Source organism: Cibotium barometz, chromosome 7, assembly GCF_041138505.1.
Source record: "Cibotium barometz isolate CiBa-2024 chromosome 7, ASM4113850v1, whole genome shotgun sequence".
Taxonomy (NCBI): domain Eukaryota; kingdom Viridiplantae; phylum Streptophyta; class Polypodiopsida; order Cyatheales; family Cibotiaceae; genus Cibotium; species Cibotium barometz.
Window position 1 is genome coordinate 44,102,140 of NC_141052.1, and position 24,531 is coordinate 44,126,670.

The following is a 24,531-nucleotide window of genomic DNA, read 5'->3' on the forward strand; positions in this document are numbered from 1 at the left end:
TCACTTGCGTATAAAAAAGGGGAGAGAATGAATATATATGGGGGCATTCTGGACTATATATTAGTACCCCACTGTCCACATTATTATTATTCGGAGGTTCCACATTGTTCCTAGGTTTTTGAACACGCGGTACTACGCGCTTCTTCGCGCCCATAAAAGGGGGCGCCATTCGTCTTCTGCTGCTGTCTCTTTTCGCCAAGCCGAGCAACCTGCACAACGCAGCTGGTCGGAGTGCTTTTTTCTTTGCAGCTCTGCCTCGAAAATCTTGTAAAGCAGCAGCCCGCTATTCTTCCTCTTCCGCTCAGCAGCAGCTGGTGAACGCGCGCCGTCTAACATGGGCTTCACAGCTAGCTGCTATGAGCAGCAGCAGCAGCAGCAGCAGTGGGAAGCGCCCGCAGCGCTGGCCGTCGACCCGCATGACGCCCTGCTGGTGGAAATCGTGGAGACCGGGCGCCTCCCTGCCGGCTTCTCAGAGATGGACCCCGTCATGGTGAAGACACTCCGCTCCCTTTTCCGAAACACGAAGCCCACGCCATCCTGCCCCAGGAAGCTGTGCCCCAACCCCTCAGACACCGTCTTCCGTTCTTTGAACAACTTTAAGAATACCGTGCTCCTGCAACCAGTCTTCAACTGCAGGTCCTGCAAGCGCAGGTTCACCCTGAACGGCCGCCTCCGCGAGGCTCCTATCCGCCCTCACCGCCCTCACCGCCGTCGGGATGCCCCACAACCAGAGCCACATTTATCGACTGGCTGCAAGAGGAATACTATGGCTGATCAGATGCAGCTAGAGAAGTTCATGCAGTGCTATTCGTCTTCTTCTTCTTCTAGCAAAAACGTTATGCATCCGAGTACTGAGGCCCCTATTAAGGCGAAGCGGCCAAAACTGATTAGCCGCCATGAAGCTGTGTACCCCATCAGGCCCCCAAATCAAGTGGCGTTGTTCAGCGATGATGATGGTGCTGGGCAGCAGGCATGTTGTTCTTCGTCATCATCATTAGATGAGGTGGTAGCAGACTCATTTGCCGTAGCGCTGGAGGGCATGTTGCTGTCATCATCTTCGCCAACATGTCATGAGGCTCATCCAGTGATGCTCGGGGGGATGGAACAGCAGCAAGCACAATATGAAGAGTATGAGCAGCAGGCATGTTCTTCATCATCAACATCATCAGATGAGGTGGTAGGGGACTCATTTGCTGTAGCGCTGGAAGCCATGTTGCTGCCATCATCATCTTCACCAATATGTCATGATGCTCATCTAGTCATGCGCGGGGAGCCGGAGCAGCAGCAAGCACAGCATGAAGAATTGGGGCAGGGGCAGGGGCAGCAGCAGCAGCAACAGCAGCAGCAGCAGATGCAGGTCCTCGAGCCAGACCACCTCATTCTCAACCACACGATGCAGGAGCAATCACTCCTGGAAGAGGCTGCTCAGTTGCAGGGTACCACCTGCAACCTATCATGTACTGCAGACGATGCCAACTGGCTCAAAGATTTTATTGGTAATGTGGACGAGTTGCTAGCTGAGGACCCATCGTCGTCGTGGTTGTGCGGAGATTGGCTGAACAACATCCCCATCCCTCCTATTCCTGAGCTATTTTCTGCTTTCTAGCTCCTTCCAAAACTTGAGAGCAAACAAGAAAGTGCATGAATGCCTCTCAAAATCCAAAACAGATGAGGAGGGAAACATGCTATTCACTGAAACAGAGCTTGAATATGTTTTTCAACTCCAAGGTCGTGTCACGCAATTTTCCTTATATATAATCAATCAAATGAAACATTATCTTCAGACTCTTTTCTTTTTATAAGTTTGCAGAGCAAATTATATAGAAGCAGTGATGCTAGTGTTTGTTGTTTACACTCCTATATTTATACCTTACCTTCACATATAACACTTCAGTATTTGCTTGCAATGCTTTTGATCTCCAAGGCATATTGGATGCTTTGCTTCCGTCCATCATACATCAGACGGTTTCCAGTTGATTGTACAAGGTGTGAAAGAATATTCTGTGCGATAATAATTGCCACTGATGGGTTTGAGCTTCCATGCAGCAAGTCAGTGGAATTTTTGTTTAAATTGTTTTTTTTCAATGCGAGGAGGGTTCCTTTCTGTTATCACCCCTTAGGAAGTGAAAAGTGGGGGTCGGGGGTAGATTCGAACTCATGCTTGCATAGGAGGGCTTGAAGTTCAAACGCCCTACCGCCATGTTAATATCTCCCTCACTGCAATTGTTGGGTCCAAACTTTCCTCTTTATGCCGCTGTGACTAGCAGAAGCAACATCAATCTGCTCATGGTCAATTGCACACCAAAGCTCTTCAAGACTGGATATCTTTCAAGAATATGTGCATTGAGAGACTCTTGCAATTCAGGGACAGAAACAAGTCCTTCTTTTTGACCAATTGGTTCTTGAAAAGTAGTGTAAAACTTTCCCCTCTGACCAACTCAGTGTTTCCTTTCTGACCAGCACACTCTCTAAGAGAGAGGGAGAGAGAGAGAGAGAGAGAGAATTAAACTTCTCAAAAAAGAACCCATGTTGACCCTAGAGCTCACTAGCTCTAAAAAGCTTTCCAAACCCCATAGCTTTGGTAAGACACAGAGGAGCACCCACAGCTTTGTGGATTTGAAATGGAGGTCCCTTTCAACCGCCATGGTCTGCCATTACCTTTCTGCACTATGTTATTGTCACTCTTGCATCACATGAACTACTTGGCTGGAATCCATGCTCCTGGCAGCACACCACTTCCGGAGACGTTGGGGACACAGGCATGCCATGCCATGATGGCGAAAAGGGCTGTACTGGCATGTCATGCCGCGCTGCCCTGCATGATGGCGACGCCCGATAAATCACGAGAACCTGTCTCACTTCAATGGCTTTGATTCACTCGTGCTCAAGGTGCAAAGCCAGACATGTTTAGTCTTCCTCATAGCAGGATGCAGGGCCTATCTCTCTTCCTTCGTGAGTGAGGGCTGTGAGAAAGAGCTAGTTTAATGCATTTGGGAGTGGCTCTCAGCTGGAGGACTGAAGCAGGTCATAGGTGTATGATTAGAGCTGCTGATCGGGGTTATACAGATCTGTGATAACAGCATAAGCAAGGCCATTACTTTATCCTTTCATTATGGGTGAAATATGAGTCTCAAGGTAGGGAGCGGGGGGGGGGCTGCTCCCTCCATGGCTGGTCGCCTTACAATTCTGCCGCCAACTCTCGTGCAAAGAGCAGCTCCTAGATTGGTGTACGACTAGGGGATCCCTGCACGTACTAGTAGTATCCCCCACGGACCATGTCTTGATGATGGAACCTCTTAAAGAGCGCTCTATCCATTGACAGGGGGAAGCTCCCACAGGAGCAGCTTTGGACGAAGCTCCAAGCATAGCATAAAATGATGGTGCAGGAGCTCAACGAAGCATGCAAAATGAGACTTCAACTCTGCCAGTTTTCGAGAAAGGTGGCAGCTCCTGTGGGAAATCTCTGCTATACGTCGGTTTTATAATAGCTAGAATATATATATATATATATATATGGGGGAAAATCCTTCCATAAAATAACGGCGGCTACTAGTTCTTTTTAACTCGGCTACACACTAGAATGCCGTTCTTTTAAGCATTGCCCACTTGGCCATGTGGGCGATACAAGTACACTAGAATGCCCTTCTTTTAAGCACAAAATCTCTGCTATACGTCGGTTTTATAAGAACTAGAATATATATATATATATATATATATATATATATATATATATATATGGAAAAATCCTTCCATAAAATAACGGCTACTAGTTCTTTTTAACTCGTAACTGTGGGCTACACACTAGAATGCCCTTCTTTTAAGCATTGCCCACTTGGCCATGTACTTTTTGGTGGTATGAGGGAGAAAATACATCATTGGAAGTAGAGTCTCCCAATTTGAATCCCCCCTCTAACACATGATTTTAGCTCGTTGGTATACACATGACGATAATATATAGTAGCCCTTGATGAAATGTGTCCCCACTGTCCCCAAAAATAGATATCGGCAGGGGGTGGGGCCTTGCCTTCCTCCGCGTAGTAGGACAAAGGAAGACTCCCCCTCTCCCACCGCCGCTCCAAAAAAATAGGTTGGTGTAGATGTGCAAGCTTAGGAAGCTAAATTTAGATAATCGTCGTTAGAGAAGTAGGCCAGCCTTTGTACTATCACCCATGGCCAACGAGAGTTAAAAACTAGCAACTTTGGTATGTGACGACATATTTCCCGAATGATTTCTTCCCTAACCACCTCCAAGTCTCTAGATTGCATTTAGAGCTCACCTGATCCTCTTTAACTTCATCAAACTATAACTATGACTGTGTGCCTATGATGACCTCTTTGAAGAAGTCAAATATGATAACATCATTAGTAGTTGTCTTTGTAATTTGGTCAATCTCCTAGTTCTTGAACAAAGCTCTTGTCTAAGAGCTTTCAAAAAAGTAGCCTTTTTCATAAGTCATATTGTGATTCATAAAGCAAAGGATTTCTGGCAGAGAAATAAACATTGACATTGAATATAATAATACAAATAAGTTCTTGAACAAAGCTCTTATCTAAGAGCTTTCAAAAAAGTAGCCTTTTTCTAGTCTGGAGTCATATTGTGATTCATAAAGCAAAGGATTTCTGGCAGAGAAACAAACATTGACATTGAATATAATAATACAAATTAAATTAGAAATACAACATTTTGATGACTTTTAATGGCATATACAACATACATGCATTACATAAACGAGAACAACATACATGCATTGATAAATTATATAAAGGTTGATCCATTTTTTGGATTATTTTATCCAAAGTAGGGTGTGTAAGATTCTTCCCTCCAACTTTTGTGGTGTGCAAGTGTAAGAACCTCCCCTTCTCATCTTATAATTATTCCCCTCTGAAATAAAAGAAAGATCCTGTTTTGCCCTGTTTTGGCCTAGAGAGAGAAAATATTCTAGAGAGAGATTATTCAATTTGTAGATATTTTTGGATGGAAAAATATCTCTTCTTATTAAAACAAATTCTCCTGAAACAAAAGCTCAAAATGAAATTCAGAAGGTGCATTAGAAATAAATTATAATTTGTTCACAAAATGGAATTCAGAAGGTGCATTAGAAATAAATTATAATCTGTTCACAAAAGGCCTTAGCCTAAGGATCCAGATTTTTTAAAAATTTTAGATTAAGGTTCTGAGGGGCCAATTAGATTAATCCAAATGTAGGGAGGAGATAAATTGAAGAAATTAAGAAAATCCCCCCCAAAAATGAGTAAATACTCACATAAGATGAAGAGTTGACTAAGGACAAGGTTATTAGTTAAAAAAGAAGAGATATTTAGAGGAAATGATGCATTTTTGACACCTCAGTGTGGGGAAATTTCCCTCATGAAGGAGGCGCCTATTTCACATGTGTGGTTGAGTTTTAAACTCACAAATAATGAGATATTTTCATATCTCCTCTCTCCTGCTTCAACTAGATCCAAAAAGTAAGCTAAACTGACCTAAAAATTGACCAAACTGATCTGGAAAATTCTAGAATCAGTTTGCTTGGTTAGAGGCTCACTTTTTCCTATAAATGAAGCCTCCCCCTTTGTAAATGGTTAATAGTGTTTTATGCATTGCTACTCTACTCCACCCCCAGAGCCAAAAACAGTGAATTTATTGATAATTCATTAGTTTTTGACCTTTTCCTCTTCAAAAGAATTGGTGGCCAGTATTGTTGCAAACAAGAGTAGATTCCTCAAACCGTCAAGCCAAAGGAAAGCTCACAGAAATTCATGTAAGCTAGAAATCCTACTTTTTCTTTATTCTATTTTATGGTTTTCTGATTTTTGCTTTCTTTAAAATGAAAATGGATGTTATGCCTTGCTGGAAAGGCTTTCCCCCTCTCTTCATTCTTAAATTCAGCCTTTCTTTATCCTAGATAAGTAATGATTGTTAGAATTGAACTTTTCATATTGTTTCTCTTTTAAAAGTGAAATTTGATTAGTTTAGAATGCTTTAAACCATTTGGGATAATTTTTAAGTAACTTGAGGATAGAAAAAATTTAAAAATGGTCAGCCATACAAAGGAGGTTATGGTAAAATTTTATGAAATAAGTTTTATCTTTTTATTATTCAAAAAGAGTAATCTCCACCTCTTGTGTATTTTAAAAGTGTTATTTTTATTCTACGCATAGAAAAATGCATATTATAAATATTTTTATTATAAAAGTGTTATTTTTATTAGAATTAATTTTTATCCATAGAAAGATGCATATTAGAAATATTTTAATTTTGAAAGTGTTACTTTCATTAAAATTGAATTTATGCATATATAGATGCATAAAAGAATTTTTTATTATAAAAGAGTTATTCTCATCAATTTTGATTTTATGCATAGAAAGATGCATAAAGAATCTATTTTTATTCCAAAAGTGTTATTCTCATCAATTTTGATTTTATGCATAGAAAGATGCATAAAGAATCTATTTTTATTCTAAAAGAGTTATTCTCATCAATTTTGATTTTATGCATAGAAAGATGCATAAAGAAAAAAAATTTATTCCAAAAGAGTTTTTCTCATCAATTTTGATTTATGCATAGAAAGATGCATAAAGGAATTTATTTTTATTTTTATTTCGAAAGTGTTATTTTCCTTAAAATTGAATTTATGCATAAATAGATGTATAAAGGGATTTTTATAAAAGTGTTATTCCCACTGAAGTTGATTTTTATAAAAGAATGAATGGATGGATAGATGTGATGTGAATCAGATAAATGTGAATGAATGGATGGATAGATGTGATGTGAATCAGATAAATGTGAATGAATAGATGGATAGATGTGATGTGAATCAGATAAATGTGAATGAATGGATGGATGGATGTGGATGTATGTGAATAATAGAAGTGGATGTATGTGAAAGAATGGATGTGGATGTGTGTATGTGAAAGGATGGATGTGGATGTATGTGTATGTGAAAGGATGGATGTGGATGTATGTGAAGAATAGAAGTGGATGTATGTGAAGAATAGAAGTGGATGTATGTGAAAGAATGGATGTGGATGTGTGTATGTGAAAGGATGGATGTGGACGTATGTGAAGAATAGAAGTGGATGTATGTGAAAGAATAGATGTAGATGTATGTATGTGAAAGGATGGATGTGAAAGGATAGATGTGGATGTGTATGTGATAAGTATGGATGTGGATGTATGTGAAAGGATAGATGTGGATGTGTATGTGATAAGTATGGATGTGGATGTATGTGGGAGAATATATGTCGATGTAAATGTGATGGATATGAAGAACGAGAATTGAGGTGATGAGATGTGATGTAAATTGGATAGATATGAATGATAAGGGATGTGAATGAATGTGTTAGCATGTGAATTGGGATGTGAATGAATGATATAGGATGTGAATGAATGTGTTAGTATGTGAATCGGGATGTGAATGAATGATAAGGGATGTGAATGGATGTGATGTAATGTGAATCGGGATGTGAATGAACGATAAGTGGTGAAGTGATGAGATGTATGGGTAGATGCAAGTGGATGAGATCTGATGAAGATAAATGAGAAAATAAGTGATGAGATCGAAAAAGATATGATTAGATGAGAATGGGAATACTTATGAAATGAATGTGGATTGATGTGTGGGTAATGTGGATTGATGTGGATGGATGAGTGGATAATGTGGGTTGATGTGGATGATGTGGAAGGATGTATGGATGATGTGGGTTGATGTGTGGGTAATGTGGATTGACGTGAATGGATGTATAGATGATGTGTGGGTAATGTGGATTGACGTGAATGGATGTATAGATGATGTGTGGGTAATGTGGATTGACATGTGGATTGATGTGGATGTATGTATGGAAGATGTGTGGATAATGTGGATTGATGTGGATTGAAGAGGAAAGATATATGATGAAAATAACCAGTGGTGGAGAATGGTCAATACTCATCTAAGCAGACTTAGTTACCTTGCCTAAATTACTTGCCATATTTGTTGGTTTCAAAATGATATGAAAGAGGAAAGATATCAGTGATGAAAAGAACCAAGGAGAATGGTCAAGACTCGTCTAAGCAGACTTAGCTATCTTGCCTAAATTACTTGCCATATTTATTTAAAATTTTTCTTGATGCATTTGCTTGTGAAGTATGTTTTAAATTGTTTTATGAATTACTTTGTGGTCTGTGCTATTATGGCACAATGGCAACCTGTGCAAAGATACCACACTAGTTGGATATAGTCTTTGTGGATATCCCCTACTAGGAGTGTAAGTTTGAAGAAAGCTTTTTTGACACTCACACATACTAAGGGGTGATTTGAACACACATCAAGCTGATCCGAATCCCAACCTCCCTCCCCTCCTTCAAGAAAAAATGTTCAAAAAATCCTTAAGCAACAACATCAATAATGGCCTTCGAAGGACTATGCATTATTGGTGCCAACACCCGAACCTTGGGTCAATAAGGCATGATAAAGGAGCTCCACCCCACAGCTCCAAAACCATGACCTCTCCCTAGAAATAATCCCCCTCATCCTTGTAGCTTGCTACTACAATATGCAAGAGTTGAGAGTATGATAAATGGAACCTTTTATATGATTAAGGAACACACATAGAGAAATAACACATAGAAATATGACATACATCTCATTTTGGGGGACAACCCAGACAGAGAAACCTTGACCCACTTTTTCATCAATAGAAAGACCATATACAACTATGGTGGTAGTCATTTCTTATTCAATCTCTTCTTATTTTTCTACTAGGTTATCTTCTGCTACACGATAGGCATGATGTTTCTCTTGTTCTTATTTCATTTTTCTTAAAGCATTGATCTTCTTCATGCCCAAGTCTCTTGTAGTAGTGACATCAAATCTTACTTCATTTTTTGTCCTTCCATTTACTAATTAGAGCTATGTCAAGGTCAAGCCTGATTCCTCCTTCAATTTTTTGTGTTCTTCGATAACCATAGCCACTATATATCTTTATAAGATGTCACATAATAGATAAAATCTGAGAACAATGTGACAGTGCATTCTCCTTTAAAATTTGGAGAAGATGTAAAAAGCCTCAAAGGAGACCACTGCCTACTTGTTGATCATCATCAACAATAACTCCTAAGCTAGAGAGTTTTTGTGTGATCGATCCACCAAAGAATTTTTGCTTTTGAATTGACAATCTTATTTCCAAATAGACTTTTCATTTCTAACTCATACCTCATGGACGATTTCATGAGATTGAGGTGACGTATCAAATTGTTATAACAAGATTGAGGCCAATAAGAGCAATCACATGTTCATTACGATCATCCCAGAGATGAACATTTTCCAGACCCTCATCAACTTCAGGCTTCTTTAACAATGTTCCAAAGCCAACTAGCATGAACATTCAATAATTTCACTTCTAATATGAACTCTTTCTTTCTTCCATTTAATTTAGTCCAAAAATCAAACTTCAGCCCTTCCGTCAACCATTCCACAAAGGCTTCACATTATTTCTCAGGAGAGTTCATATGTGCACACTATACCAAGGCTTACTCTAGGTGTTTGGGGTGGCCATTGAGATTTTGTGAAAGTCTTACAACCATGATTCCCCAAGATTTTATGTTTTTACGTAATATAACATTTGCATAAACCATTAATTAAAGACCCTCTTTCTAAAATTGTGCACAATTTCTACTAGTAGTAGCAAGGTTTTGGGGGCTCGGAATTGAATCCCGTCTTTTCCAAGGTTCCTCAATTATCAAGAAATAAAAATTTAAGATATTTTTTGAACCAATTAAAAGTTCGGATGTTTATATTTGAATTTATTCCTAAATTTAACCCTGTTTTTCCATTTTTGTAAAAATCCATATATTTAAAAATAAAGGACAAATAAAGTTCAAATTTGAAATTGAGTATATACATGATTTGATTAAACTAAGCAGAGTTTTTCCAATTGAATATTTTATTTAGACCAAACTCTCTCTCTCTCTCTCTCTCTCTCTCTCTCTCTCTCTCTCTCTCTAGAAAATTTAACTACAAAAGATGATTATTTGGGGAGAGATATTACATTTATAGAGACATATCCAAACACTAGTTGGTTCCATTCAAAGAATGCAAAGTTAATTTTAAAGAAAATGAAGCACTAATTAGTATCCTTGGCATATTCAAGACTTTCTAGAATTCTGCACCACCACGGAGCCCGTTTTAATGCTAGAGATTTCCCCTTGGAATAGGAGATTTTAAAGACTAATAATAGCACGGGGAGGAACAGTGCCTTCCCTGTGGGCATGAGCTATTGGTTCTCGGCATTGATTAATTCCAACAAGAAGGAAGTGTGGGAGTTATCACCTTTCAAAGAGGAGGGATAAGGTCTTTGTTGGTACCTTTATTTTTGAGGAGAGCATAGGTAGCTTTGGTTGGTTTGTCGAACATACATGCGTCATGAAATGAAAGCATAGTCCCATATAGACTTTCTAATGAGCATTGAAACCTGTAAAAAAATCCAATACCACAGGGGAGGACTGACCACTCCAACACTTTTCAAAACCCTATCATAATTGATGATCATTTCTTCACAAGACATAACTTAAATCAGGCATGGCTATGGGTTGATGCATCAGCACCAAGTGTTGAAAAGAAGGAATCAATAAACTATACATCATAGTATGATTGGGAATGCATTGTGCTATGTAACTTTGTGACCCTTCTTTCCATGATCTATGCATTTTAATGGCATATTAGCATATCTCGTATTTTAATAGTGGTGCTAGCAAGCATATTACTTCTCAACATGATTTGTTTTCCTCCCTTGAATCTGCTCCTCAAGGAAGCACAATCACATGTGCAAACAACTCCTCATATCTAGCAAGATAAGAGGTAGAATATGGTTCGATTTGATCAGTCTTAGCAGCCCAAATGATGCCCAAAAGTGCCTTGGACATAACCCAATGGTTCGAGTTGGACACATTATAAACACAAAATATGACTTTTTGGACACTTTTTATGGACTAAAGGAAAAAATAACTAAATTACAAATTTCGATCTCTTCTCTTTAAATAGGACCATTAGAATCATCACTCATAGATCAAGAGAGTTCACATGTGCACACTATACCAAGGCTTACTTTGAGTGTTTGGGGTGGCCATTGAGATTTTGTGAAAGTTTTACAACCATGATTCCCCAAGATTTTATGTTTTTTCATAATATAACATTTGCATAAACCATTAATTAAAGACCCTCTTTCTAAAATTATGCACAATTTCTACTAGTAGCAAGGTTTTGGGGGCTCGAAATTGAATCCCGTCTTTTCCAAGTTTCCTCAATTATCAAGAAATAAAAATTTAAGATATTTTTTGAACTAATTAAAAGTTTGGATGTTTATATTTGAATTTATTCCCAAATTTAACCCTGTTTGTCCATTTTTGTGAAAATCCGTAGCTTTAAAAATAAGGGTCAAACAAAGTTCAAGTTTTTGAAATTGAGTATTTACATGATTTTCTTAAACTAAGGAGATTTTCTCCAATTAATATTTTATTTAGACCAAACTCTCTCTCTCTCTCTCTCTCTCTCTCTCTCTAGACATACATACACAATATATTTAGCCTTTAGAGGATGTTCACATACTGCGGTGGTGTGGTGGTGTTATCACTCCTTACTACATACATACACAATATATTTAGCCTTTAGAGGATGTTCACACACATTATTTTTATATGGGTCACGTTAGTGGCGGCCTACTGTGGTTTACTAAGGTCAGGGTTGGCCTCTCTATCTTCATGAAAAGATGAGCCCCTTCTAGGCACCCTTCCACGGCCCCGTTGAACATCAACTAGGTCTAGGTGTTGAACATGACTATCAAGGATTTAATATTTACGTAATTACATGAAATTTTTACGTCAATAAGGCCCGTCAAAAAGTTAATACCATTTTTACGTCATGGACATGCAGAGACATTACTGGCTGGGTTGACTTGCTACACGTGTAAAACCCCTTTGGGCTTTTGATTTATCTTGACGGGATATTTAAAAGCCCACCGAGATCCAAAAGCATCGGGTGGAGTTTAATCTAGACCTATAAATATTCCTCACTGGGATCGTGGTGATTTTCTTCTCTCCTTTTTATATATTTGTTTTCTAGTTAAGCATCGACATATGTCGTCTTTTCAACACACTACGTCGATACGTGTTACTAGTTACAAGTATTATTATTTTTTAAATATTGGATGGCTAATGTATTGAGGGTAGTGTCGTAATTTCAACACGATACATTGATTGTCTAATTTTCCATCTGATATTTAATGTCTAGTGTTGTCTGGGCCATGTAATTACATGGTGCTTATCTCTCAACACTTGGTCACGATTAATTCGACTGTGTGTGTGTCATTCGATAAGTATGTCCGCTATTTTGACACTTGGGCGTATTATTCGACTATCGAGCTCATTATGGATGTGATACCTTCCTCTTGTTTGTTAATTTTGTTCAGCACCAAGTCATGTTATTTGGCCATGTGTGTTGTTATCATCAGCCTTAGTGTGGGTGACAATATAGGATTCAACACTTAGTCATATTACTCGACTGTAAATGCACGTATGTTGTATATGCCCATATCAAGAACATGTGATAAATTCCCAAAAAAATGGATCAACCTTTATATAATTTATCAATGCATGTATGTTGATCTTGTTTATGTAATGCATGTATGTTGTATATGCCATGAAAAGTCATCAAAATGTTGTATTTCTAATTTAATTTGTATTATTATATTCAATGTCAATGTTTGTTTCTCTTCCAGAAATCCTTTGCTTTATGAATCACAATATGACTCCAGACTAGAAAAAGGCTACTTTTTTGAAAGCTCTTAGACAAGAGCTTTGTTCAAGAACTTATTTGTATTATTATATTCAATGTCAATGTTTATTTCTCTGCCAGAAATCCTTTGCTTTATGAATCACAATATGACTTATGAAAAAGGCTACTTTTTTGAAAGCTCTTAGACAAGAGCTTTGTTCAAGAACTAGGAGATTGACCAAATTACAAAGACAACTACTAATGATGTTATCATATTTGACTTCTTCAAAGAGGTCATCATACGCACACAGTCATAGTTATAGTTTGATGAAGTTAAAGGGGATCAGGTGAGCTCTAAATGCAATCTAGAGACTTGGAGGTGGTGAGGGAAGAAATCATTCGGGAAATATGTCGTCACATAACAAAGTTGCTAGTTTTTAGCTCTCGTTGGCCATGGGTGATAGTACAAAGGCTGGCCTACTTCTCTAACGACGATTATCTAAATTTAGCTTCCTAAGCTTGCACATCTACACCAACCTATTTTTTTGGGGAGGCGGTGGGAGAGGGGGAGTCTTCCTTTGTCCTACTACGCGGAGGAAGACAAGGCCCCACCCCCTGCCGATATCTATTTTTGGGGACAGTGGGGACACATTTCATCAAGGGCTACTATATATTATCGTCATGTGTATACCAACGAGATAAAATCATGTGTTAGAGGGGGGATTCAAATTGGGAGACTCTACTTCCAATGATGTATTTTCTCCCTCATACCACCAAAAAGTACATGGCCAAGTGGGCAATGCTTAAAAGAAGGGTATCGACCACATGGCCAAGTGGGCAATGCTTAAAAGAAGGGCATTCTAGTGTGTAGCCCACAGTTACGAGTTAAAAAGAACTAGTAGCCGTTATTTTATGGAAGGATTTTTCCATATATATATATATATATATTCTAGTTCTTATAAAACCGACGTATAGCAGAGATTTCCCACAGGAGCTGCCACCTTTCTCGAAAACTGGCAGAGTTGAAGTCTCATTTTGCATGCTTCGTTGAGCTCCTGCACCATCATTTTATGCTATGCTTGGAGCTTCGTCCAAAGCTGCTCCTGTGGGAGCTTCCCCCTGTCAATGGATAGAGCGCTCTTTAAGAGATTCCATCATCAAGGCATGGTCCGTGGGGGACACTACTAGTACGTGCAGGGATCCCCTAGTCGTACACCAATCTAGGAGCTGCTCTTTGCACGAGAGTTGGCGGCAGAATTGTAAGGCGACCAGCCATGGAGGGAGCAGCCCCCCCCCTACCTTGAGACTCATACTTCACCCATAATGAAAGGATAAAGTAATGGCCTTGCTTATGCTGTTATCACAGATCTGTATAACCCCGATCAGCAGCTCTAATCTTACAACTATCACCTGCTTCAGTCCGTACAGCCCTTTTCGCCATCATGGCATGGCATGCCTGTGTCCCCAACGTCTCCGGAAGTGGTGTGCTGCCAGGAGCATGGATTCCAGCCAAGTAGTTCATGTGATGCAAGAGTGACGATAACATAGTGCAGAAAGGTAATGGCAGACCATGGCGGTTGAAAGGGACCTCCATTTCAAATCCACAAAGCTGTGGGTGCTCCTCTGTGTCTTACCAAAGCTATGGGGTTTGGAAAGCTTTTTAGAGCTAGTGAGCTCTAGGGTCAACATGGGTTCTTTTTTGAGAAGTTTAATTCTCTCTCTCTCTCTCTCTCTCCCTCTCTCTTAGAGAGTGTGCTGGTCAGAAAGGAAACACTGAGTTGGTCAGAGGGGAAAGTTTTACACTACTTTTCAAGAACCAATTGGTCAAAAAGAAGGACTTGTTTCTGTCCCTGAATTGCAAGAGTCTCTCAATGCACATATTCTTGAAAGATATCCAGTCTTGAAGAGCTTTGGTGTGCAATTGACCATGAGCAGATTGATGTTGCTTCTGCTAGTCACAGCGGCATAAAGAGGAAAGTTTGGACCCAACAATTGCAGTGAGGGAGATATTAACATGGCGGTAGGGCGTTTGAACTTCAAGCCCTCCTATGCAAGCATGAGTTCGAATCTACCCCCGACCCCCACTTTTCACTTCCTAAGGGGTGATAACAGAAAGGAACCCTCCTCGCATTGAAAAAAAACAATTTAAACAAAAATTCCACTGACTTGCTGCATGGAAGCTCAAACCCATCAGTGGCAATTATTATCGCACAGAATATTCTTTCACACCTTGTACAATCAACTGGAAACCGTCTGATGTATGATGGACGGAAGCAAAGCATCCCATATGCCTTGGAGATCAAAAGCATTGCAAGCAAATATGTGAAGGTACGGTATAAATATAGGAGTGTAAACAACAAACACTAGCATCACTGCTTCTATATAATTTGCTCTGCAAACTTATAAAAAGAAAAGAGTCTGAAGATAATGTTTCATTTGATTGATTATATAAGGAAAATTGCGTGACACGACCTTGGTGTTGAAAAACATACTCAAGCTCTGTTTCAGTGAATAGCATGTTTCCCTCCTTATCTGTTTTGGATTTTGAAAGGGATTCATGCACTTTCTTGTTTGCTCTCAAGTTTTGGAAGGAGCTAGAAAGCAGAAAATAGCTCAGGAATAGGAGGGATGGGGATGTTGTTCAGCCAATCTCCGCACAACCACGACGACGATGGGTCCTCAGCTAGCAACTCGTCCACATTACCAATAAATTCTTTGAGCCAGTTGGCATCGTCTGCAGTACATGATAGGTTGCAGGTGGTACCCTGCAACTGAGCAGCCTCTTCCAGGAGTGATTGCTCCTGCATCGTGTGGTTGAGAATGAGGTGGTCTGGCTCGAGGACCTGCTGCTGCTGCTGCTGCTGCTGCCCCTGCCCCAATTCTTCATGCTGTGCTTGCTGCTGCTCCGGCTCCCCGCGCATGTCTAGATGAGCATCATGCCATATTGGTGAAGATGATGATGGCAGCAACATGGCTTCCAGCGCTACAGCAAATGAGTCCCCTACCACCTCATCTGATGATGTTGATGATGAAGAACATGCCTGCTGCTCATACTCTTCATATTATGCTTGCTGCTGTTCCGTCCCCCCGAGCATCACTGGATGAGCCTCATGACATGTTGGCGAAGATGATGACAGCAACATGCCCTCCAGCGCTACGGCAAATGAGTCTGCTACCACCTCATCTAATGATGATGACGAAGAACAACATGCCTGCTGCCCAGCACCATCATCATCGCTGAACAACGCCACTTGAATTGGGGGCCTGATGGGGTACACAGCTTCATGGCGGCTAATCAGTTTTGGCCGCTTCGCCTTAATAGGGGCCTCAGTACTCGGATGCATAACGTTTTTGCTAGAAGAAGAAGAAGACGAATAGCACTGCATGAACTTCTCTAGCTGCATCTGATCAGCCATAGTATTCCTCTTGCAGCCAGTCGATAAATGTGGCTCTGGTTGTGGGGCATCCCGACGGCGGTGAGGGCGGTGAGGGCGGATAGGAGCCTCGCGGAGGCGGCCGTTCAGGGTGAACCTGCGCTTGCAGGACCTGCAGTTGAAGACTGGTTGCAGGAGCACGGTATTCTTAAAGTTGTTCAAAGAACGGAAGACGGTGTCTGAGGGGTTGGGGCACAGCTTCCTGGGGCAGGATGGCGTGGGCTTCGTGTTTCGGAAAAGGGAGCGGAGTGTCTTCACCATGACGGGGTCCATCTCTGAGAAGCCGGCAGGGAGGCGCCCGGTCTCCACGATTTCCACCAGCAGGGCGTCATGCGGGTCGACGGCCAGCGCTGCGGGCGCTTCCCACTGCTGCTGCTGCTGCTGCTGCTCATAGCAGCTAGCTGTGAAGCCCATGTTAGACGGCGCGCGTTCACCAGCTGCTGCTGAGCGGAAGAGGAAGAATAGCGGGCTGCTGCTTTGCAAGATTTTCGAGGCAGAGCTGCAAAGAAAAAAGCACGCACTCCGACCAGCGTTGTGCAGGTTGCTCGGCTTGGCGAAAATTTGATTCTCTGAGACAGCAGCAGAAGACGAATGGCGCCCCCTTTTATGGGCGCAAAGAAGCGCGTAGTACCGCGTGTTCAAAAACCTCGGAACAATGTGGAACCTCCGATGGACAGTGGGGTACTAATATATGGTCTAGAATGCCCCCATATATATTATTCTCTCCCCTTTTTTATACGCAAGTGAGAAAATGAAATAGCATCTTCATGGGAAGGGATGTAAAGAGGGTTCTCGCAAGAATACTTGCTCGAGCTATATATACACAGAGTGCTAGTGCCAGTGTGTTTACATGCAACATCTCTGTGTCATTGTCATCATTAAAGAGGCTTTCTCTATTGGTCGAAGGTGCAACAATGCTTAAAGAAATCCATGTCTCACTACTATGAGACAATAATGGTTATGGCTTTGGCAAGGCACCATTGTGTTCTTATTATTAAATATGGCAAGACAAGGGCGTGCAAACCATTGGAGCATACAAAATGCTTGGCAGTCCTCATCAAAGGTACTACGCCCCTTGCTGTTGGAACCCTTCTTATATTTATGTCAGCATCATGGTTTCCTCCTTGCACACGACACAAAGAAGAGAGTGTAGGGACTAGAAGGTGGTGTGGACATGATCAATGGTTTCCTCCCCACACATGACACAAAGACGTTACTTAGAAAGTGGTGTGGATGTGCACACAGAGCGAGGTAGGCATGCGTTCGTGCCTACAAGGCTTCCTAGGGTAGAAGGCAAACATGTTAGAAATGTGCTCTTTAGGGAGGACTGCCCCCATTTGCAAGGGAATCATTATGGTGGATGTGAAGGCATAGGGAAGTAGCCACCACCCACTAAAAGCATCCCAAAGCAAGTCACATGAAAGTAATGATAAACGGCATCTTCTTGAGACCCGTATATGTAGACCGGTGCTTATTCTAAGGTCGGAGTATAAAAACGAGGGGTTGTGTGTGCCTAATGTAAGTTATTAATGAAGTGTTTCTTACGGCATAAATTCATCCTCGTAAACTTCACTACCTTTGTCACCTAACTTGCTAATGGTAATATATCTTCTGTTGCTAACTAAAAAAGTGTAGAAACATACCTTTATGTGATTATTAAAAGACAAAGCAGTTAGATCACATATGTAAGATGTAAGTTCTTTTTTTCAACTTCATCTCGACACTCGATTGTTCATTATGTTTGTGATTCTTTTTAATTGTTCACTTGTAGAATTGGTAGGATAAGTATATTTCAATCTTATGCATATATAATAGAAATAAAGAACTTTAAGAATATTCTTTTCATTCATCGGTTACAAAGGCTAAGACTAGGGATTATAGCTATTTTTGCTATGCAATTTACGTTGGAAATTTTAATGGAGCGGAGATGAACGGGGCCCACATATGTTCTTTTTTAGGGGGCATTAATTAATTTTCTATATTTAATATTAATTACTAGAAAAATATTTTTAAGGTTTCTCCCTTCCGTATTTTCAATGAGAAAACCTTTTTGAATCTTCCAAATGTAGCAACAAAAACACTTGGCCATATATCCATGCATAATTCACTCTTATAGTATGGTAGTGATGTGTGGATGCCGCTTTTCACTCTTACAGCCATTTATATGGTAGTGATGTGTGGATGCCATAGGCTAATAATGGGCTAAGGTCCCTTTTTTTCCCTCCTTAGGGATTCTTTTTCCCGGAGGGTGTGTACACACTCTTATCAGTGAGTGTGTGAGTGACCTTATCACGTCACTTCGCTTGTACGTCACTCTTATCAGTGACCTTATCACGTCACTTCGCTTGTACATCACTCATTCTTGTCAATCTACTTTGAGTGTGTTATGCTTCTCTCTATCTCTCCTTACTTGGTTTCTCCATGTGTGTGTACACCTGTGTATGTGTGTGTGTGTGTGTGTGTGTGTGTGTGTACTTTACTCATTCTTGTCAATCTACTTTGAGTGTTATGCTTCTCTCTATCTCTCCTTACGTGGTTGCTCCATCTATGTGTGTCTCTCCACTGCAACAATTGGTATCACAGTAAGTTCTCTTGGCCCTCTCACCCTCATCATCACCTCCTTGGGTTTCTCTTTTAATCGTCTCAGATTAAGTTATCCTTTTACGTGAAGAAGATATACCCTATAATGTGTTCAGTGTTCAGTAACTACGTTATAAAACAACATCTTTCGAGCCATTTTCGGGGCTCGTTTGCATGGAGGGATTTAATATTTACATAATTACATGAGATTTTTATGTCAATAATGCACGTCAACAAGTTAATAGATTTTTACAGCATTGACATGTGAAGAAATTATCGGCTGGGTTGATCTGCTCAACCTGCAGAACCCCACCAAGATTTGGATTTACCCCGCGAAGCCTGCCGGGGTACTACTTAATACCATGCCGGGCTTTTAATGTACCGCATTGGGCCCATGGAGATCGTTCCAAAGCCCGACAGGTTTAATCTAGACCTATAAATATCATCCGTCGGGTCATTTTTTGCTAGCTTCTTTGCTGCTCGGGCCTGCTACTTGGTAGGTAATTCTATTCTCTCCTTTTTACATATTTGTTTTCTAGTTAAGTATCAATGTAGTGTCGTATTTTCGGCACAATATATTGAATATCCGACTAGTTAACAAGTATTGTTTTCTTTTCTCTAAATATTAGATGCGTAATGTATCAACATAGTGTTCTACTTTTGGCACAATACATCGATCGTCTAATTTTTCATCTGCTTTTTAATGTCCAGTGTACAATCGCATGGTGCTTATCTTTCAACACTTGGTCGTACTAGAATGACCTTTTAGTGAACCATCTTCTTGACCCAATGCACATTTTCAAGAATATAGCTCATGTGCTTTGGAAAACCATCACAGGAGCAACAGAGAGCAAGGCACAATGAGATGATTTACAAGAGGTTCAACGCATGAATCACTTATGGGACCAAAATAGAGCAAATGGAAAGGTGAAGCTACCAAAAGCACCTTGGGTCATGACAAAGGATGAGCAACAGCGTGTAAAGAAGTGGATTAGTGAGTTTCGTACCCCTACAGAATGCATGCATTTCTTGAAGGGAGCATTTACAAAGGACGATGAGCTTAGTGGCTTGAGGCGACATGATTGGCACACATTCTTGCAATTCATGCTTCCTATAGCTTTCAAGGATTTCCTCAACGATGACATTAGAGCAACAATTTACAAAATTGGTGCAGTGGCACGTTGGATATTAAGGAAAGAGATTAGTAGAGACACATTGGAAGCACAGTTAAACTCCATCGAGGCTGTTACAATGGCTAAGAAACTTTCCAACAAGTATTTTAACCATTCAATCGGACTTGCTAATTCACGTGGTTGATGAAGTTGCTGTGGGGTTGTTGAAAGCCGATGGATGTTTTTCTTGGAGAGATTTATGAAGACACTTAAAGGATTTTTTCATCAAAGAGCTCGTCCTGAAGGTAGTATGGCAGCAACGTGATCGCTTGTTCAAGAATCACTTGTATATATAACTGAATTTCTCAGTACGTATGATCTGGATATGCCAAGATTATGGACACATGAAGAAGATGATCGACTAGTTGGGGTAGAGCCACAAGGGAAAGGCCTTGTGAGAACAATGGATGTAGCATTGCGTGAGAAGATCAATAAATTTTGCATCTTAAACTCACATGCTATGGAGAAATGGATTGAGAGATATAACTTGGTGAAGGCTAAAAGGGACCAAGCTCGTTTGAGTTTTAGAAGGAGTCGAACAACCCGCACACTACCATACCCAACAGAACTTGCACTTCTTCCAGACTTTCCTTCTAATAAATGGCTCGAGAAAACCATACTACAAGCTAAACGCAATGGTGAATCAATAAGTGATGAGGAGGAGGAGCTTGCTTATGGTTGTGATTTCCATGTATGTGAGTTAGAGATATCTAGGCATTATCTTTTATGTTGTGCTTTTGTGAATTTATACGATAAAAGTACTTATTTGTTGTGCTTGCAGTATAATAAGTTTGTGGTAATTTGATCACACGGATGTCACTTTTGAGTAGAAGGAATATATAAAAAGAGAATAACATTTGATTTTGGTGTGAAGGCTAATTGCATGCAAGAAAGTCGTTCAAGTGCAAGTCATGGCAATACTGAAGTAGACATGCTAGATTATTGTGGAACAATCCAAGATATTATCAAGGTTGGATTCAGAAAGTTTGATATGTTCATTTTGGATGTGAAATGATTCAAGTTGGTAACTCAAGGGGCGCAAGTAACTGTACGCAAAGACAAGTGTGGATTTCTTCAACTAGACCGCACAAAGATATGGACTGACCAAAGGGATACATTTGTGCTACCAGAGCACTGTGAGCAAGTCATCTTTATGGAAGACTCGACAGATCATAAATGGTTGTTTGTGATCCAAATAAAGCCACGTGGAAAACAAATATTTGAAGATGTGAAAATAGCAGTTGACTGTTTGTCAGATGCTGAGGAACTCCCCATACACCACTAGCACCTATTGAACAACAAGAACAACAAGAAGAAGACATACTAGTTGAGGAAGTAGGTTAGGCTCACATGAGATTAGGATCGGATGAAGGTGTACTCATTGAGCAAATACATCTTAAACAAGAAACAGACACTAGAGATAATCCAGAAGAAGAAGAGATTCAAGCTGAGTATGATCATGATGCATCGACAACTCTCATATGCTAGAGCTAGAAGAGGATGACGACATGGCTGAATTACCTTCTACTACTACAAGAAGAGGATGATGACATGGTTGAATTACCTTCTACTACTACAAGACAACCGGTTCCACCGGTTTGACAACAATGATGGAGTATTTCTAGAAATAGATTTATTTGGAGCCATGGATCTCGCTGAGGACGAGCAAGTTGATGATGAACTTTAATTTCATTGGTAAAATAGAGCACTTTCTTAATTGCACCTTAGTGATGAGGAGGAGGAGCTAGCATTTTTTCTCCTTCAAAGAGCATGATGGAAGTTATACCCTCCTCTCTCCCTCGGCCCCCCCCCCCTCTCTCTCTCTCTCTCTCTCTCTCTCTCTCTCTCATAGACACATATGCTTACAAAGAGGTAGAAAGAGAAGACTAAAACACACCCCAGGATGGGAACTAGCAAATATTATATGTAAATTTATTTTTAAAAAAAATTGACTGTTATTTCAATGCATATTTTGACTACTTTTTCCATGTGTATTTTGACGCATATTTAGATACCTTTTTCCACGCATATTTCGACGCCTATTTCGATGCACATATTGACGACGTGACTAGGCATGGAAACTAAGCGTCAAAAAACAATGATTCTCTTGTAGTCAGAATATGAATTTTTTGATAATTTTTTTGGACTAAAGGAAAAAATAACACAATTACAAATTTATATCTTTTCTCTTTAAATAGGATCATTAGGCATTCATTAGAATCATCACTCATAGATCAAGAGGATCCATTTATCAGAGTATCTAAGGCAACAAGGACACAATGGGCTTCTCTTGTCCAATCAGAGCTGTAGGGATGTTTGGTATGCATCATGAAGTTATCAAATCAGCAAGATCATTTGTGGGAAGCTGTGAATCAGTAAGATCATTGTATATGTAGCATGTTTTGGAAATATACAATAGATTAGGTCTATCTCTCCTTCTATTCCATGTCTTTGATAAATATAGGATTTACGTTAATCTTCTTTGGTTAGTGATAATCACAAGAACATGCTTCTTCCAGGATGCATTCCATATTGGTATTAGAGCTTAGGTCATCTTAAGATAGCCCTTAGCTTATGTTGTGTGCATGCTAAATTAGGGTTTATAGTTTACAGTTTACAAGTCCAAATTAGGATTTTCATATTTTGCATGAATTCAGGCGAGTTCAACCCTAGCAACAGTGTTTTTAGCCCTAGCTTCATTGTGGTGGAAAGTTTAAAAAATCAAATTAGGGTTTATGTTTTTAGGGGTTCAGTCCTTTTTTGCATGTAGCATAGATTGCATAGAATCTGCAAAAGGCTTAGCCTAGGTCTAATCTAGGTAGGAAAAGGCTTCTTTTAGAATCTCCATTTTTGCATAGATTGCATGTAGGATAGAATCTTCAAAAGACACAGCCTAGGTCTAGGTGGGAAAAGGCTTCTTTTGGACACTCTCTCACTTTGATCCATGATGGAAATCCTTGAAAACATCAAGGAAAGATATCGCCAAGGAGGAGAGCCTTTGTTTGCAGAAGATTAAGAAGTAGCATGGATTCAAGGCCTAATTAGAGAAAACACATCTTCAATTAGAAGCTTGGCAACCATAGATGTAAAAGGAGTTTTTAAAGCTCTTCAAAGAGATGGAGACGTCCATGGCAACATCACCAAAGGCCAAGGTAAAATCACCTATAGGGTTATGAAGCGGCCTAAGATTAAGAGCATTGACCCAAGGAAGGGAGAGCTTCCAAAGCATGCATTCACGGAAGATGTGATCACAAAAGGAGGTGTTTTCAAGGAGATGTCATTACTTAGGATGTATGTGCAAGAGCTAGAACTAGAACAAGAGCTAAAGCTAGAGCCAAAAGATAAACCAGAACTAGAACCGTAAATTCAGTGGGTGGATCTTTCCAAATCCTATTTGGAGGGGAATGAGGTAAACGATGTGGATCTCTCCAAATCCTATTTGAAGGAGGATGAGGTTAGCTCGATAGTTTTGGAGGAGCTTCCAGAAAATCTCTTTGAATCCTGTGAGAAGGAGAAAGAGACTACATGTGATTTTTTCTTCATATTGTAGGTTCCCAAAACTTTGTGTAGAAACCTCCTCTTTTCTTATCCTCCCAACAATTGTGAAAGAACTTGGGGACCAAGTTAGTGGATATGAAGTGGATTCTTCGGTTGGATTCGAACAAAATCAGAGAAAAGGTGTATGGATTACCCTAGTGCTCCAAGATTAATAGGAGGGGATGTCATGTGCATGTGTTAATCCCATGCTCATGGACATGCGTATGCTCATTAGCAGATATATGGGCAATATAAGAAGAAAATGGTTCCATTTGAGTAGTCGTTGGCAGTCCAAAAGTTTCTAGAACATAGCTTAATGGTTGGGGCACAAGTTGAACTCATTATGAACACATTTTTCTAGGCTAAAAAAGCATAATTGAATCAATTACAAATTTTAATCAATTGAAAAAGCATAATTGAATCAATTACAAATTTTAATCTTTTCCTTATAAATAGGATCATTAGGCATTCATTAGAATCATTATTCATAGATAAAAAGGGTGCATGTTAGAGTCTACAAAGTAACACAGGACACAGTGTGGTGGATTAGCATGAGCTTCTCTTTTTCAATTGCAAGTAGAGGGATGCAGAGATCTTTGGTATGCATCATGAAGTTGTGAATTAGCAAGATCATTTGCACAAAGCTATGAATCAACAAGATCATTGTGTGTATAGAATGTTTTAGCAATATACAGTAGATTAGGTCTATCTCTTCTTCTCTTTTTTTGTCTTTGCAACTAAACATAGGATTAGAGTTAATCAAGAACATGATTCTATGATACATTCCACATGGGTATCAGAGATTATGTCGTCCTTGGACAGCCATTAGCTTCGACTTTATGCACATTAAATTAGGGTTTATGTGGGTTCGCAAGCTAAAATTAGGACTTTGATATTTTGCATGAGTTCAGTCCTAGAGCAATAGTGTTTTCAACCCTACATTCAATGTGTAAAGTATAAAACCCAAATTAGGAATTCCATTTTTAGGGTTTCAGTTCATTTCTACATGTATCGTAGATTGCATGTAAGGTAGAATCTATAAAAGGCATAGCCTAAGTC